The sequence below is a fragment of the Dasypus novemcinctus genome, chromosome 21 (assembly GCF_030445035.2).
Source record: "Dasypus novemcinctus isolate mDasNov1 chromosome 21, mDasNov1.1.hap2, whole genome shotgun sequence".
In the NCBI taxonomy this organism is placed as follows: Eukaryota; Metazoa; Chordata; class Mammalia; order Cingulata; family Dasypodidae; genus Dasypus; species Dasypus novemcinctus.
Genome location: NC_080693.1, coordinates 12,484,414 through 12,499,161, shown reverse-complemented (window position 1 = coordinate 12,499,161; position 14,748 = coordinate 12,484,414). Strand labels below are relative to the sequence as shown.

At 43.8% G+C, this 14,748-nt stretch overlaps 1 long non-coding RNA gene across 11 annotated transcripts in view; it reads right to left on the bottom strand.

Moving 5' to 3' along the window:
• The window catches only part of LOC139437120 (uncharacterized), a 68,096-nt gene extending 66,875 nt beyond the window's left edge, over positions 1-1,221 (bottom strand). For 2 of the 11 annotated variants that reach the window (XR_011646751.1, XR_011646754.1), the window contains exon 1: positions 598-1,221. This is a non-coding gene — a long non-coding RNA (uncharacterized lncRNA). The remainder of the gene's footprint in view (positions 1-597) is intronic. The other 9 variants (XR_011646753.1, XR_011646755.1, XR_011646747.1 and 6 more) reach the window with 6 other exon arrangements.
• Between the last annotated feature and the right edge of the window lie 13,527 nt (positions 1,222-14,748).

Genomic DNA, 14,748 nt, shown 5'->3' with positions numbered 1-14,748 from the left:
AAAAAAGGACATGTCAGCAAGCTAAACTTGAAGTAAGAGAAAATTCTGACTTTTTCATGAGAAATTGTGCAACATGGCAGTTTTGTCCTTGAAAACAAGATAAATTAAAAGTAACATTAATGAACTTAGGGCGCTCATATGGGCCCAGGGGTTGAGCGCCCGCTTCCTACATGTGAGGTCCCAGTTCGGTTCCGGTGCCTCCTTAAAACAAAACAAACAAAAAACCACCATTGGGGAACCAGAGTGGCTCAGTGGTGTACTGCCAGCTTCCCACACACAAGGTCCCGAATTCACTCCCCGGCCTTGTTACCTTAAATAAAAAATTTACTCAAAAGTTTGCTTTAATTAAAGTCAGAAATATAAAATTATCATGAATGTTGGAGTGTGGGTTACTGACGCTTAAAGGTAACGCTGGGAGCCGCACTGCCCGTACTTGTAAGTCTGTCAACGTTTCTTTCGCCTCTGTCAGCGGTGCAGGAACAGCCGCCCCTCTGTGACCGCCGAGGGCGCCGCGCCGAGGAGCGCCCCTTCCCTCAGCCCAGGGCTGGGCCACGCCCGCCCCCGACCTCTCCCCTGGAAGCCGCAGTACTCTCCTACCCTTTCAGGCTGCAGACGTCCTTCCTCTCTGAAGCTCCGTCAGGACTGTCTCCAGCAAGCGTCCTGAACCCGCACACGCCCGACAGCACGCCCGGCTCGAGCTGGCGGCCTCAGTGAGCGGGGGCTCTGGGCGAACACGCCTCCTGCGCGTCCCCTGAGGAGACGATGAACTAACGGGGGCGGCGCAGGAACCCGAGTCCTCCGCTCACGTTAGGGAAGAAAGCGCTCCAAGCACCGCCACGCAGCCCCGCGCCCCCGCGGGAAGAGGGGCTCTCTCCTCACGCCCACCGCCGAGCAGCCCCGTCCTGGCAGCTCCCCGCGGCCGCGCGGGAACGAGACCTTCCACCTCCGCCGCGGCTGTTCCTCCCGCAGGAACGCGGGGGCGTTTCCGGGGTTTCCTCAGGAGAGGCGGCAGCGCGCCCCCTGCAGGCGGGCGGCCACAGCGCGGGAAGCGCCGGCCCAGCTGGGTGGTGGAAACGTGCCCCTCACCTGCCCGCCCCGCGCCTTCATCTCTAAGACGGCGTTGGGAGCGTTCAGGGCCAGTCTGCGGAGCCTGGTGACGTGGACTCCTCAGCGCAGTGACCCTGAAGCTTCAGGGGGAAGGGCCCAGAAGGAGCAGGATCCAGGAGCCTCCAGCCCAAGCCCAGACTCCGGGGCCACTGCTGTCCTGGACCCAGACTTTATCCCCGCCCCGTGGGGGATCACAGGAGAAAGCTCCTGGTGCAGCACAAAGCCTGCATGTGACTCCCCACATCACTCCGCTTAGCAGAGTCCTCCTGCCTCCGTGGCACCAGCCCCTGGCCTCTCCAGTCAGGAGATGGCCACAGTGTGCTGGCCCAGGAGCTCACTGCCACCTGGAGGCTTGGCAGGCCCAGAACAGTGCACCAGCCCCGGGTGCAGGGAGATGTGGGAGCACAGAAGCCCAGCGGGGCCTGCCCGGGGTTTACTACCTTCCTTCCGAACTCAGAAGTTTCCTGGGGAATATCCAACATAAAACCTGTCTCAGCAGGTAAGTCACCCATATGTTGAAGTAAAAATCCCTCTGTATTATTTTTTTCTTCTGCATTCATCACTCCAATCATTATTAGAGCTTTTTCATTATTTCAATAATAATAAAAAAGCAAACAAGAAAATTCTTCACTTCTCAGTCTCTTTTTCTCTTCCTGTACCTAGCTGCAATTTCTGGCTGTTCTTCAACAATTATTTATTTATTAAGCAGTTTTATTGAGATATATTCACGTACCATATGATCTATCTAAAGTGTATAATCAATGACTTTTAGTAGAATCACAATATTGTGCAATCATCATCATAAAAAATTTTAGATTTATTTCATTACTCCAAGGAGAAAAACTCCGCACACCTTAGTATGCCTTCCCTAGCCCCAATTAACCACTAATCTAATTGCATCTTTGAGTTTCTATTAGTCTATTTAAGAGGAATCTTAAAATATGTTCCACAATATATGTAGTTCATAGTAATGAAACTGTACAGTATTTGTCCTTTTGTGTCTGGCCTGCTTCACTCAGCATAATGTCCTTGATATTCACACTTCTTCTTCTTACAGCTGCGTGATATTCCATCATGTGCATCCACCACAGTTTGTTGATCCATTCATTGGTTGATGTACACCTGGGTCGTTTCCATCTTTTTGCAATCCTGAATAACGCTGCTTTGAACATGGTGTGCAGATGTTTGTTTGCATCACTACTTTCAGTCCTTCTAGGTATATACTCAGTGGTGATATTGCAGAGTCACGTGGCAAATCTTTATGCAAATTCTTTTAGGAATTTCCAAACAGTCCTCCACAGTGGCTGTACCTTCTGCGTTCCCACCAACAGTGAATAACTGTTTCCATCTGTTCACATCCTCTCCAACACTTAAATTTGTCTGTCTCTTTAATAGTGGCAATTCTCATAAGTGTGAAATGATATCTCATTGTAGTTTTTTTAAAAATTTCTCTTCCCTTCCCCAACCACTCCCCCACCCCCCAATTGTCTGCTCTCTGTGTCCATTCACTGTGAGTTCTTCTGTGTCTGTGCGGATTCTTGTCAGTGGCACCCAGAAACTGTGTCTCTTTTTGTTGCATCATCTTGCTGCATCAGCTCTCCGTGTGTGCGGTGCCATTCCTGGGCAGGCTGCACTTTTTATGCACTGGGCGGCTCTCCTTATGGGTGCACTCCTTGGGCATGGGGCTTCCCTACATGGGGAAGCCCCCTGCGTGGCACGGCACTCCTTGTGTGCATCAGTGCTGCTAGTGTGCCAGCTCATCACATGGGTCAGGAGGCCCTAGGTTTGAACTTTAGACCTCCCATGTGGTATGTCGACGCCCTATCCGTTGGGCCAAAACCACTTCCCTCATTGTAGTTTTAATTTGCAATTCCCTAATCATTTGTTATGTTGAATATTTTTCACATGTTCTTTTGCCATTTTTATTTCTTCTTTGCACAAATGTCTATTCAAATCTTTTGCCTGTTTTTAAATTGGGTCGTTTGGCTTTTTTTTGTTGAGTTGTAACTTCTCTTCGTATATCATGGATATTAAACACTTCTCAGATAGTGATTTCAAAATAATTTCTCCCATTGAGTTGGCTGCTATTTCAACCTTTTGACAAAGTCCTATTTGATGCAAAAGTGTTTAGTTATGGGGAGGTCTCATTTATTTATTTTTGTTCTTGTTGTTGTATATGTTTTCAGTGTAAGGTCCAAGAAACCACCACATACCACAATGTCTTTAAGATGTTTTTGTATATTTTCTCCTAGAAATTTTATGGTCTTGCCTTTCCTATTTATTTATTTATTTATTTAAGTTTTTTAAAAAAATTTATACCTCTCTCCTTCCCCATCCGTTGTCTGCTCTTCGTATCCATGTGCTGTGTGTGCTTCTGTGTCTGCTTGTATTCTTGTCAGCAGCACTGGGAGTCTGTGTCTCTTTTTGTTGCACCATCTTGCTGTGTCAGCTCTGTGTGTGTGATGCCACTCCTGGGTAGGCTACACTTTTTTTGCATGGAGCAGCTGTCCATGTGGGGTGCACTCCTTGTGTGTGGGGCTCCCCTTGCAAAAAAGGTGCAGCCCGCCCAGGAGTGCTGCCGCACACACGGAGAGCTGACGCAGCAAGATGAGGCAACAGAAAAAGACACAGAATGGCGGTGATGCTGAGAATGCAAGTGGACACAGAAGAACACACAGTGAATGGACACAAGAGAGCAGACAATGGGGGGGCAGGGGAATGGGAGAGAAATAAAATAAATCTTTAAAAAAATCAGTTGACTGTAGAGGTGAAGGTTTATTTCGGGACTCAATTCTATTCTACTGATCAACTGGTCTATCTTTATGTCTGTAGTCAGTACTGTGCTGTTTTGACCACTGTAGCTTTGGTAATATGTTTCAAGGTCGGGCAGTGAAATTCCTCCCCTGTTGCTCTTCTTTTTTAGCATGGTTTTGCTATCCAGGTGCACTTTCCTTTCCAAATGAGTTTGGCAATTGCCTTTTCTATTTTAGAAAAGTAGGCTGTTGGAATTTTGATTGGCATTGCACTGAATCTATAAATCTGTTTGGGTAGGGTTGACATCATCAGATATTTAGTCCTCCAATCCATGAACACAGAATGTCTTTCCATTTGTTGAGGTCTTCATTGATTTCTTTTAGCATTGTTTTGTAGTTTTGTCCAAATAGGTTCTGTACTTCTTCGGGCAAATTGATTCCTAGATATTTGAGTCATTTTGTTACTTTCATAAATGGAATTTTTTCCCTAATTTCCTTCTCAGATTTTTCAATGCTAGAGTACAAAAACCTTACAGAATTTTTACAGCGATCTTGTATCCTGCCACGTTGCTGAACTCATTTATTTGCTCAAGTAGCTTTTCCTAGACCTTTCACAATTTTCTAAATATAGGATCATGAAATCAGCAGAGAGTGAGAGTTTTACTTGCTCTTTTCCTATTTCGGTGCTGTAGCAGTTTGATATGGTTATGAATCCCAAAAATTGATATTAGATTATGTTTGTAATCTGATCTATACCTGGGCATGATTAAGTTATGATAAGGGCTTTGATTGGGCCACATCGTTAGAGCATTAGTCCCCACCCCTTGGTGGGTGGGGACTGAGAGATAGAAGGCATGGCAAAGGACAGAGTTGGGGGTTTCTGATGTTGGAATTTTGATGTTGGGGTTTGATGCTGAAGTCAAATACACAGAAGTAAGCACACAGGAAAGAGAAGTAAGCCCCAGGAAGAGAGGAACCTTGAGCCAGGAGAGGAACACAAAGGACTAGGGATGGCTCCTTAGACATGGCAGAAACCCCAGAGAGAGAGACAGAGCCATTCACCTGATAGCTACAGCTGACCTTGTGGAGAAAACAGGGGAACTGAGCCCAGAGGAACCCAGGGAGCCTGAACCCTTGGAGACGTCAGCAGCCATCTTGCTCCAACGCATGGAAATAGACTTTGGTGAGGGAAGCAACTTATGCCTTATGGCCTGGTACCTGTAAGCTCCTACCCCAAATAAATGTCCTTTATGAAAGCCAACCAATTTCTGGTATTTTGCTTCAGCACCCCTTTGGCTGACTAAATATAATTTGTACCAAGGAGTAAGGAAGTGCTTTTGTAATTACTGAAATGCTGGAACAGTTTTAAAAATAAGTAAGGGGCATTTCTTGGAGGAATTGTGAAATGGCTTGGAAGAAAAGGTCTACAATGCTTTGAAGAGAGTGTTGATAGGAATGTGGCTGCTAAAGAAACTTTTTATGATGCCTTCAAAGTAAATGATGAAAGTATTACTGGAAACTGGAAGAAAGGCAATCCATGTTTTAAAGTTGCAGAGAACTTAGCAAGATTAACTCCTTGTGTTTCATGGAAGGAAGAATTTGAAAATGATGAGCCTGGGCATTTAGCTGAAGAAATTTTCAAAGCAAACCCAGAGAATGCATCTTGGCTTCTGCTTGCAGCTTATAGCAAAATGGTAGATGACAGAGATACGCTGAGGACCGAACTTTTGGGCACAAAGAAAACAGAAAGTGATTCTGGAAATTCCAATCCTCTGAAAAACAAGCTCCCAGATGAAAGTGCCACATTGGAGGACTTAACTAAACTTAGAACTTGTAAATCAGGATTGAAGATGCAGTTATCTCAAAAGTCTTACTGTCTGATGACTTGGACCCCTGCTTCTTGCATGCTAAAGCAACAAGGTTTTTGAGAGAACTGTATGAACAAAACCACTGTCAGTTTGGACTAAAAGGGACATAGAAATGAGAGAATGAAGGAGAAACACCTTTAAGAGGAAAACCATGGAAGCTGAGATCTGGAATTAAGACATCACCTTGGGCCAAGAGAGGAACCCCACCCGTGTATACAGAGAGGGTGAGTTTGCCCCAGCATTGAAGAGGGTGGATGTTTCTGCCTGATATTGTGGGAGAGTTTTGCAGCCCCAGGGTACAGAGAGGGTGGAGCACATTCCCCAAGAATTAGGATGGTAAGGTCGGCATCCCATAGATCTATGAGGGGTGTACCTGTCCCCCAAAGGTTAGGGAAGACGAGGTGGTCAACTCATTGCTCTCAGAGGGTTGAGCCTGTATGTCAAATGTTAGGGGGAATGTTGTCTTCGCATCACTGTACTAGGGGGGTTAAGACTCTAACCCAAAGATTGGATAAGGTGTGGCAATCACCCCAACACTCTGGGAGGGAGAGCTCTGGAGCTTGGTCGACACCCAGATGCTTGATGAGGGTGGAATCAAGAAAATGGCCTTTGGGCAAGCCTGTGGAAAGGGTGGGTTCCCACAAGGCACCAAGGAGTAGAGACCATCATCTTAAGAATGACTCTCAGGCTGAAATGGAATGGAGGATGCCCTGCAGGTTTACTGAACTATAGAGGACCCGTGAGGCATGTTTCACCCCCAATTTCTCCTTCTTATAAGGAAAATGTTTATCCATTGTCTGTCCATTTGTGTATTGGAAATAGATAAATTTTTTTGTAAGTTTCAGGGGTCTATAGCAGACAGGACTTTGCCCCAAGACAAACTGTATTTCTTAAAATTGATTGTGATATGATTTAGTACTTGCATTGTTGTTGATTTAAGGTTTATTTGAATATTGTAATGTGTTTTTGGAATTCAGATTGTGGAGTGTAGCGGTTTGATATGGTTATGAATTCCAAAAATAATACAGATGCCTTTAATTTTTTTCTTGTCTCTTTGCTTTACCTAGAACTTCTAATACGATGTTCAATAACAATGGCAACAGTGGGCATCTTTGTCTTGTTCCTGATCTTAGAGGGAAAGCTTTCAAACTTTTCCCATTGAGTACAATGATGGCTGTGGGTTGTCATATATGTCTTTTACCATATTGAAGCATTTTCCTCCTATTCCTATCTTTTGAAGTCTTTTTATCAAGAAAGGATACTGGATTTTGTCAAATGCCCTATCTGCATTGATTGAGATGTTCTTGTGGGGTTTTCCTTCCATTCGTTAACATGGTGTATTATGTTGATTGATTTTCTTATGTTGAACCAGTCTCTCATTCCAGGAATAAATCCCACTTGGTCGTGCTGTATGTCTTTTGATATACTGTTGCATTTGATTTACAGCTATTTTCTTGATAATTTTTGCAACTATGATCATTAGAATGATTGTTCTGTAATTTTCCTTTCTTATAGTGTGTGTATGTGGCTTTGCTATTAGGGTGATGGTGTCATAAGATGTGTTGGGTAATTTTCCCTCCTCTTCAGTGTTTTGGAAAACTTTAAACAGGTTTGGTGTTGATTCTTTTTGAAATTCTTGGTAGAATTCACCTATGAAGCCATCTGGCCCTAGAGTTTTCCTTGTTGGGATATTATTGATGACTGATTCAATCTCTTTAAATGTGATTGGTGGGAAGCAGATGTGGCTGAACCAGTTGAGCATCCCCCTACCACATGGGAGGTCCTGGGTTTGGGTCCTGGTGCCTCTTAAAAAAGACAATCAGATGCCCACACCCACTGAACAAGAGCTAGATGCCCACACCTGCTGCAATGAGAGTTGGACCCCACACTTGCAGCTACAAGAACTAGATGTTGCACCTTGCTGCAATGAGCAGACTTCTAATCCAGCAGATGACACAGGTCAGCAGATACCACAGCCCATGGGAAATGGGTGGGCATTCATCTCCCGTGTGAGAAATCCCTGGTTTGGTTCCTGGTGCCTCCTGGAGAAGGTGAGCAAACAATGAGCAGACAAACAGAAACATTAGGGAAGGGGGATAAATTTAAATACATACATACATATATACATAAATGTAATTGGTTTAATTTCTTGAATTTCTAGTAGCGTCAGTGTAGGTTGTGCATTTCCTGGAATGTGTCCATTTCATCTAAGTTGCCTAGTTTGTTGGCATACAGTTCCTCATAATAGCCTCTTATGATCCTTTATATTTCTGTGGGGTCAGTCATAACCTTCCCCTTTCATTTCACATTGTATTTATTTGCATCTCCTGTCTTTTTTTCTAAATGGGGTTTTGCCAATTATATTGATTTTCTCTAAGAACCGCCTTTTGGTGTTTTTTTTTTTTATGTTGTTGTTGTTTTGTGTTTTGTTTTTTTTTTTAGGTGCTGGGACCGAGGATTGAACACAGTACCTCATATGTGGGAAGCTGGAGCTAAACCACTGAGCCACATCAGCTCCCCTGAGTTGGTTTTTTTTGTTTGTTTGCTTGTTGTATTTTGTTTGTTTTTAGGAGGTACTGGGAACCGAAACTTGGACCCCCCATGTGCAAAGCAGGCAGTCAACTTCTTGAGCCACATCTGCTCCCCCAACGTTTTGATTTTGATTTTATTCATTTTTTTTTGTCCTCAATGTCATTTATTTCTCCTCTAATCTTTATTATTTCTTTCCCTCTGCTTGCTTTGGGATGGGTTTGCTGTTCTTTTCCTTGCTTCCCAGTTTTTCAGTTAAATCTTTTTTTCTTTTTGAAGTACAGAGGGCCAGGGAGTGAATCCATGACCTTGTATGTGGGAAGCTGATGCACAATCACTGAGCCATATCAGTTTCCTATAGTTGGTTTTTTATTGGTTTTGCTTGTTGTTTTGTTTTGTTTCGTTTTGTTTTTTCAGGAGGCACTGAGAACTGAATCCAAGACTTCCCATATGGGAGCCTGGAGCTCAACCGCTTGAGCCACATCTGGTCATTCAGTTAAATCTTAGAGTTTAGTTCTTTCTTCTTTTTTACTATAGATGTCAGTGCTATAAATTTCCCTCTCAAGATTCCCTTTGCTGCATTCCATAAGTTTTGTATCTGTGTTCTTGTTTTCATTTGTCTCAAAATATTTGCTGATTTCACTTGCCATTTCTTCTTTGACCCACTGATTATTTGGTGGTGTGGTGTTTAACCTCCACACATTTCTGAATTTATCAATTTCCTGCCTATCACTGATTTCTAGTTTCATTCCATTATGATAGGAGAAGTTGCTTTGTATAAATTCAATCTTTTTACACTTACTGAGAGCTGCATTGGCCCTAACATGTGGTCTTTCCTGGAAAATGATCCATGGACCCTTGAGAAGAATGCAAAACCCACAGAGTTTGGATGCAACATTCTGTATATGTCTGTTAGGTCTAACATGTTTATCTTATTGTTCAAGGTCTCTGTTTCCTTACTCATCTTCTGTCTAGTTTTTCTATCTAATGATGTGAGTGGTGTGTTGAAGTCTCCAAAGGTTACTATAAAGATTTCTATTTCTCTTTTCCAGATTCTCATGTATTTTTGGTCACCCTGGTTTGATGCATAGATATTTGTGACTACTCTATCTTCCTGATGGATTGTCCCTTTTAGTAATATATACTGGACTTCTGTATCTCATAACATTTTTGCATTTAAAGTCTGTTTTATCTGACATTAGTGTACCTGCACCTGCTCTTTTTTGGTTACAGTTTGCATGGCCTATCTTCTTCCAACCTTTTACTTTCAGCCAGTTTGTATCCCTGGGTCTAAGGTGAGTCTCTTGTAAGCAGAATATGGATGGCTCATGTATTTTTATTTATTCAGCCAGCCTGTATATTTTGATTGGGGAATTTAATCCATTCACATTCAATGATATTACTGTAAATGCATTATTTATTTCCACCACTTTATTCTTTGGTTTTCATATGTCACATTATATTTTCATCTAACTTTTTAATCTTTTGGATATCCTTTCTACTATTCTTTCTTCTATAGTCTCCTCCATGCCCCTCTCTCCTGTCTTTTTCTTTCAGTCTCTAAGGCTTCCTTTAATATTTGCTGCAAAGTGGATTCTTTTTTACCAACTTTCTTAGTTTCTGTTTGTTTGTGAATATTTTATACTCACGTCAATATTTGAAGGACAATGTATTAGTAAGCAAAAGGGGTGCTGATGTAAAATACCAGAAGTCTTTTGGCTCTCCTAAGGGGTATATATTTGGGGTAGGAACTTACAGATGTCAGGTCATAAAGTGTAAGTTAATTCCCTCACCAAAGTCTATTTTCACGTGTTGGTGGAAGATGACTGGTGATGTCTGTGAGGGTTCAGGCTTTCTGGGTTACTGTCTTCCTGGGTCTTGCTTCTTTCCAGGCATAGGGTTCTTCTCTTCTCATAGCTTGCTTCTCTCCGGGCTCAGGGTTCCTCTCTTCCTAAGGCTTGCTTCTCTTTCCTCTGTGTGCTTACTTCCCTGGGCTCCAGCTTAAGACTTCAGCAGCAAACTCCAACATCAGAACTTCAACGTCAAAAACTTCCAGCATCATAAAGCACCAACTCTGTCCTTTGCCATGCCTTTTATCTGTAGGTCTACACCTACCAAGGGCAGGGACTCAAAACCCTACTGATATGGCCCAGTCAAAGCCCTAATCATAATGTAATCATGCCCAGGTGCAGACCAGTTTACAAACATAATCCAATATCTGTTTTTCGAATTCAAAACTGTATCAAACTGCTAGAGACAATTTTGCTGGATAAAGCATTGTCAGCTGGCAGGTATTCTCTTTCAATATCCTAAGTGTATCATACCACTGTCTTCTCACCTCCATGGTTTCTGCTGAGATATCCACAGTTAAGTTTTATTGGGCATCCCTTGTCTGTGAAGGTTTGCTTCTCCCTTGCTGCTCTCAGAATTTTCTTTTTATGTTTAATGTTTTACATTCTGAGTAGTATGTTTCTTGGAGCAGGTCTATGCAGGTTTATTTTGATTGAGGCACAGTGTGCTTCTTGGACATACAAGTTCATTCTTTCATGAGAGTTCCATTTTCTTAGTATTGCTCATAATTTATTGCTGATGTTTAGACATTTGTGATGGTTAGACTAATGTGTTAACTGGGCCAGGTAATTGTGCCCAGTTGTTTGGTCAAGCAAGCACTGGGCTAACTGTAATACAAGGGCATTTATGGACTTTAGTTACCACTGACTTTACTACAGTGGTAAATCATAGATAGCTGATTACAATTACATCAATCAGGGAGACTGCCATCAGCAATGAGTGACGCTTTATCCAATCAGTTGAATGCCTCAAAAGGTGAAGTGATTCCAACATTGAGAGAGAATTTCCCAGCTCATCTTTGGGCAGACAGCATCTCCCAGAACTCATCAAGGACCTTCATTGGACTTTCGTTGGAGCCCCTGGTTGCAGCCTGCCTGTGGAACCTGGACTTGTGCATCCCCACAGTTGTGTGAGAGACTGATAAAATCTCTTACTATTGACAGATACCTCTTATTTGTTCTATTTTCATAGAGAATCCTGACTAATACAACTTCAGGTTTTGATGGTAGTTTACACAGATGCTTAATTTCTTTGTCTTTCATAGAGATTTAGTGGCGAGAGGTTGTGTGTTACTGCTACTCTCTGATTCTCAGTTCAACCTGGATCATTAGGATTGTCCCTAATGTTAACTGCTCAAAACTGGTCGCTGGACCCAGTAATGGGTTGCAGACTCCCTTCCTAGGGACTTGGGGAGAAAGGATATAAAAGTCAGAAAAAGCCTTTCTTATTTATTTACTTTTTAAAAATTGTACTTTTTTACTTTTTTAAAAGAAACTTAGATTACATAAATTTTACATAAAAAATACAGGGGATTCTCATATGCCCCACTCCCTAGCCCTCCCATATTTTCCCACATCAACATTTTTCATTAGTGTGGTACATTTGCCACAATTGATGAACACATCTTGGAGCACTGCCGTTAAGCATGGATTATAGTTTACATTGTAGTTCACCCTCTCTCCCACACAGTTTTGGAAGTTGTTCCAAATGGCCATACCATGGCCTGTAACTGTCATTGCAATGTCATTCAGGACAATTCCCCAGGCCTGATAATGCCCCCGTATTACACCTGTTTTTCCCTTTCCCTCCCGTCAGAACCTCCAGTGATCACTGCCTCCACGTCATTGACAAGAATTCCTCCATTATTAGGATGAAAATAAGACTACAGTAGAATAAAAGTAAGTCTACTCTAGTCCATCTTTCATTTCCAAATCCCGACGCTTCTGGGAAGGTAATGCCCACTCTGCCTCTAGTCGAGAGAGGGCTTAGATCCCATGGGGCTATCTTGCTTGCAGTTGCAGACTTTCTCTGTTCCTTGAGATGGTTGTTGTCAGTCTTCATCTTGTTAGTTGTCCTGGTTGAGACCAATGAACTGGAGTGTACGCATTGTAATGCTGTTGAGTTTCAGGGCACAACTGGAAAATGGAGAGCCCAGAGTTTTAAGTCTCTTGTGAAGCAGGCTAGTAAGATAGGGAATTAATAGACAGATCTGGAATCTTGCAGAGAGTCCACATGGACATAACAACCCCCACCGTGGCTGCTGGAAGGCCCCCACCCCCAGGATTCTGCTCTCCAGAACAAAGACTTCTTCTGGATGCAAGGAAAAGCCCTCGATGTTCCCTAGGGACTTTATCATTGGGTCCTCACTAAGGGGTTGATGGGTGGGGTGATCAATCAAACAGCAAACAGCTGGCACCCCTCCCCTGCCATTAGCAAAGGGGTGGGTTAGTTAATAGTTGGTAAAGCAGACCAGGAGGCCTGAGAGCTCGAGCCCTGCTCTCTTCCCTCTGGGCACGTTCCTGCCCTCTGCAAGCTGATCTCGCCATTTTTCCTCTGCATGTGGCCATGCAAGTAAACCTGGGGATTATAATCTGTAATGGGTAATTGTAGCTTGTAAATCGGCCCCCTTTATCCCTTTTCACGCCTTTCTGCTCTACCTGGGACCACAGCTCTGTTATTTTCTCCATTTTTCTTCCCTCCCTACCTTAATAAATTACTGACCTAACTCATCTGGCATGCTCTTGAAATTTATTTCTGCAGCATAGCCAAGAACCTAGATAAAATCCAGTAACACTTGGACACACACCTATCAATTCTAGTACTAATTATAGGTTCAAATAGAAGGGGCAGAAGAGCCATGTGTAGGAAACCACAATGGATTCCAGCTGTCACACTGGGGAGCATAAATTCCAAAGTAGTGCCCAGTGGCAGGACACCAAACTCCTGAGCTGTCTGCCCTGCCTACAGTGTCTGGATGTCTCCAGAGCCCTCAGGAGCCCTGCTCTTCATTTGAGGGAATATTGACTTTGGCAATGATTTTCACATGCACTGACTTTATCTACCAGGAGATGGCAATCTTTGCAGTCCTGGCAGTTCAAAGCCAGGTCAAAGAGTGTTTGCTGTTCACTTGGACCACTGTGTTTAGAGGTTCCTGCCTGAAGGCTAAGAGCCTTGTAACTCAAACTTTCTCAGAGACAGCTCTCCAGCCTTTGCTGGAAGCCCCCTTACTTTTCCAGGGTAGGAAATAGTTCCACTCCCCTCTGTGTCCTCAACAACCATTCCCAGTTAGCAGAGGAGATTGGGAGGGTGGGCTCCTTTAGTCCAGGATCTCTTTTGTCCTGAGCTTGCTCTCAAGGCAAACAATGGCACAGCCACACCTGGCCTGCAAGGGCTTGTGGGACAGAGCAGACCAGATTTGTGGGTCAAAGGTTGTTCATCTTAGGCTGTGTCCCTCTCTCTGCCCTTTAAGGGGTGGTGAGTCCTCCACAGTCAGACCCATTTAGTAGAGAGGGAGATTGAGAGAGTCACATCTCTTTAGTCCCAGATCTCTTTAGTCCCTAGTTGGCTCCCAAGGCAAAGGATGGTGCAGCCCCACTCAGTCTGGAAGGTTTTTTGGGCCCAACAGTCCAAATTTGCGGGTCAAAAGCTGAGTCAGCCTTAGGCTGTGTCCCTCTCTCTCCCCTTTCCTGGGGAGGTGGACCCCTGGAGCCTCCTTTGTCTGGAGCAGCCCTGAGGCGTGAGAATTCTGAAGTGTCTTTAGTGAGGGCAGGGTGCCCGCAGGAGCAGCTGCTGGTTTTAACTCTCAGTTTTGCCATCCCGATTCTTTTCCTTGTCCCTGTCTCCTCTGGGTGGTGTCTAGCCTTTGCCTGGTGTCCTAAACTCTAGAAGACTTTTTCCAGGCCATTTCAGCCAGTCCTCTAGCTATCCTTCTGGGAGAGAAGAGAGTCCCATGTCTTTCTGGTCCACCATATTCCCAGAAGTCCTACCGCTATATTTCTTTGTGTCTGCTTTTCTCTCTTGCGTCCGCTTTACTCTGTGTACTACTGCAAATGCATTTTCTGCATGTGTATTCTTTTACTCTATATCTTTCCACTCTGACTTTGAGATATGAGGCTGAGGAAGGAGGTGGGGATTTGAGAGGTGTGGAGAATGTATTCTGATCCCTGGGAGCCTGCAGGCCCCAGAAAGAAGCCAGAGAGATAGTGGAAAACCATGGTGTCTGCAGGTCCCTAGGCCAGAGGAAAGGGAGAGCAGGATGCCAGCTAGGATTCCAGACCCACAAATGTCAGGAGTGCTTGGAATGGGACAATGATGAAGGGGGGCAGGTTATTCCAAAAAATACTTGTGTTTTCCACAACAGGAGCAGCTGCCTACACCATAATGTACAGGGTACAGTGAATGTACATGAATTAACATGAAAATGCCCCTGCTCCTCTCAGAGCTGAGCCACTTGTGAGGTTGACCCAGTGACCAACTCTGTGGTCCTCCTCAAAGTATGAAGGCTCAGGACTGTTCTTGAAATTTACACTTTAAAACCCATTTTACAGTGGAACTGGCACTGAACAACTATGTAGGGAAATTACATATATATTTATATTATGGGTGTATGTATATAGGTGCTTGTATTGTATATAAATAAA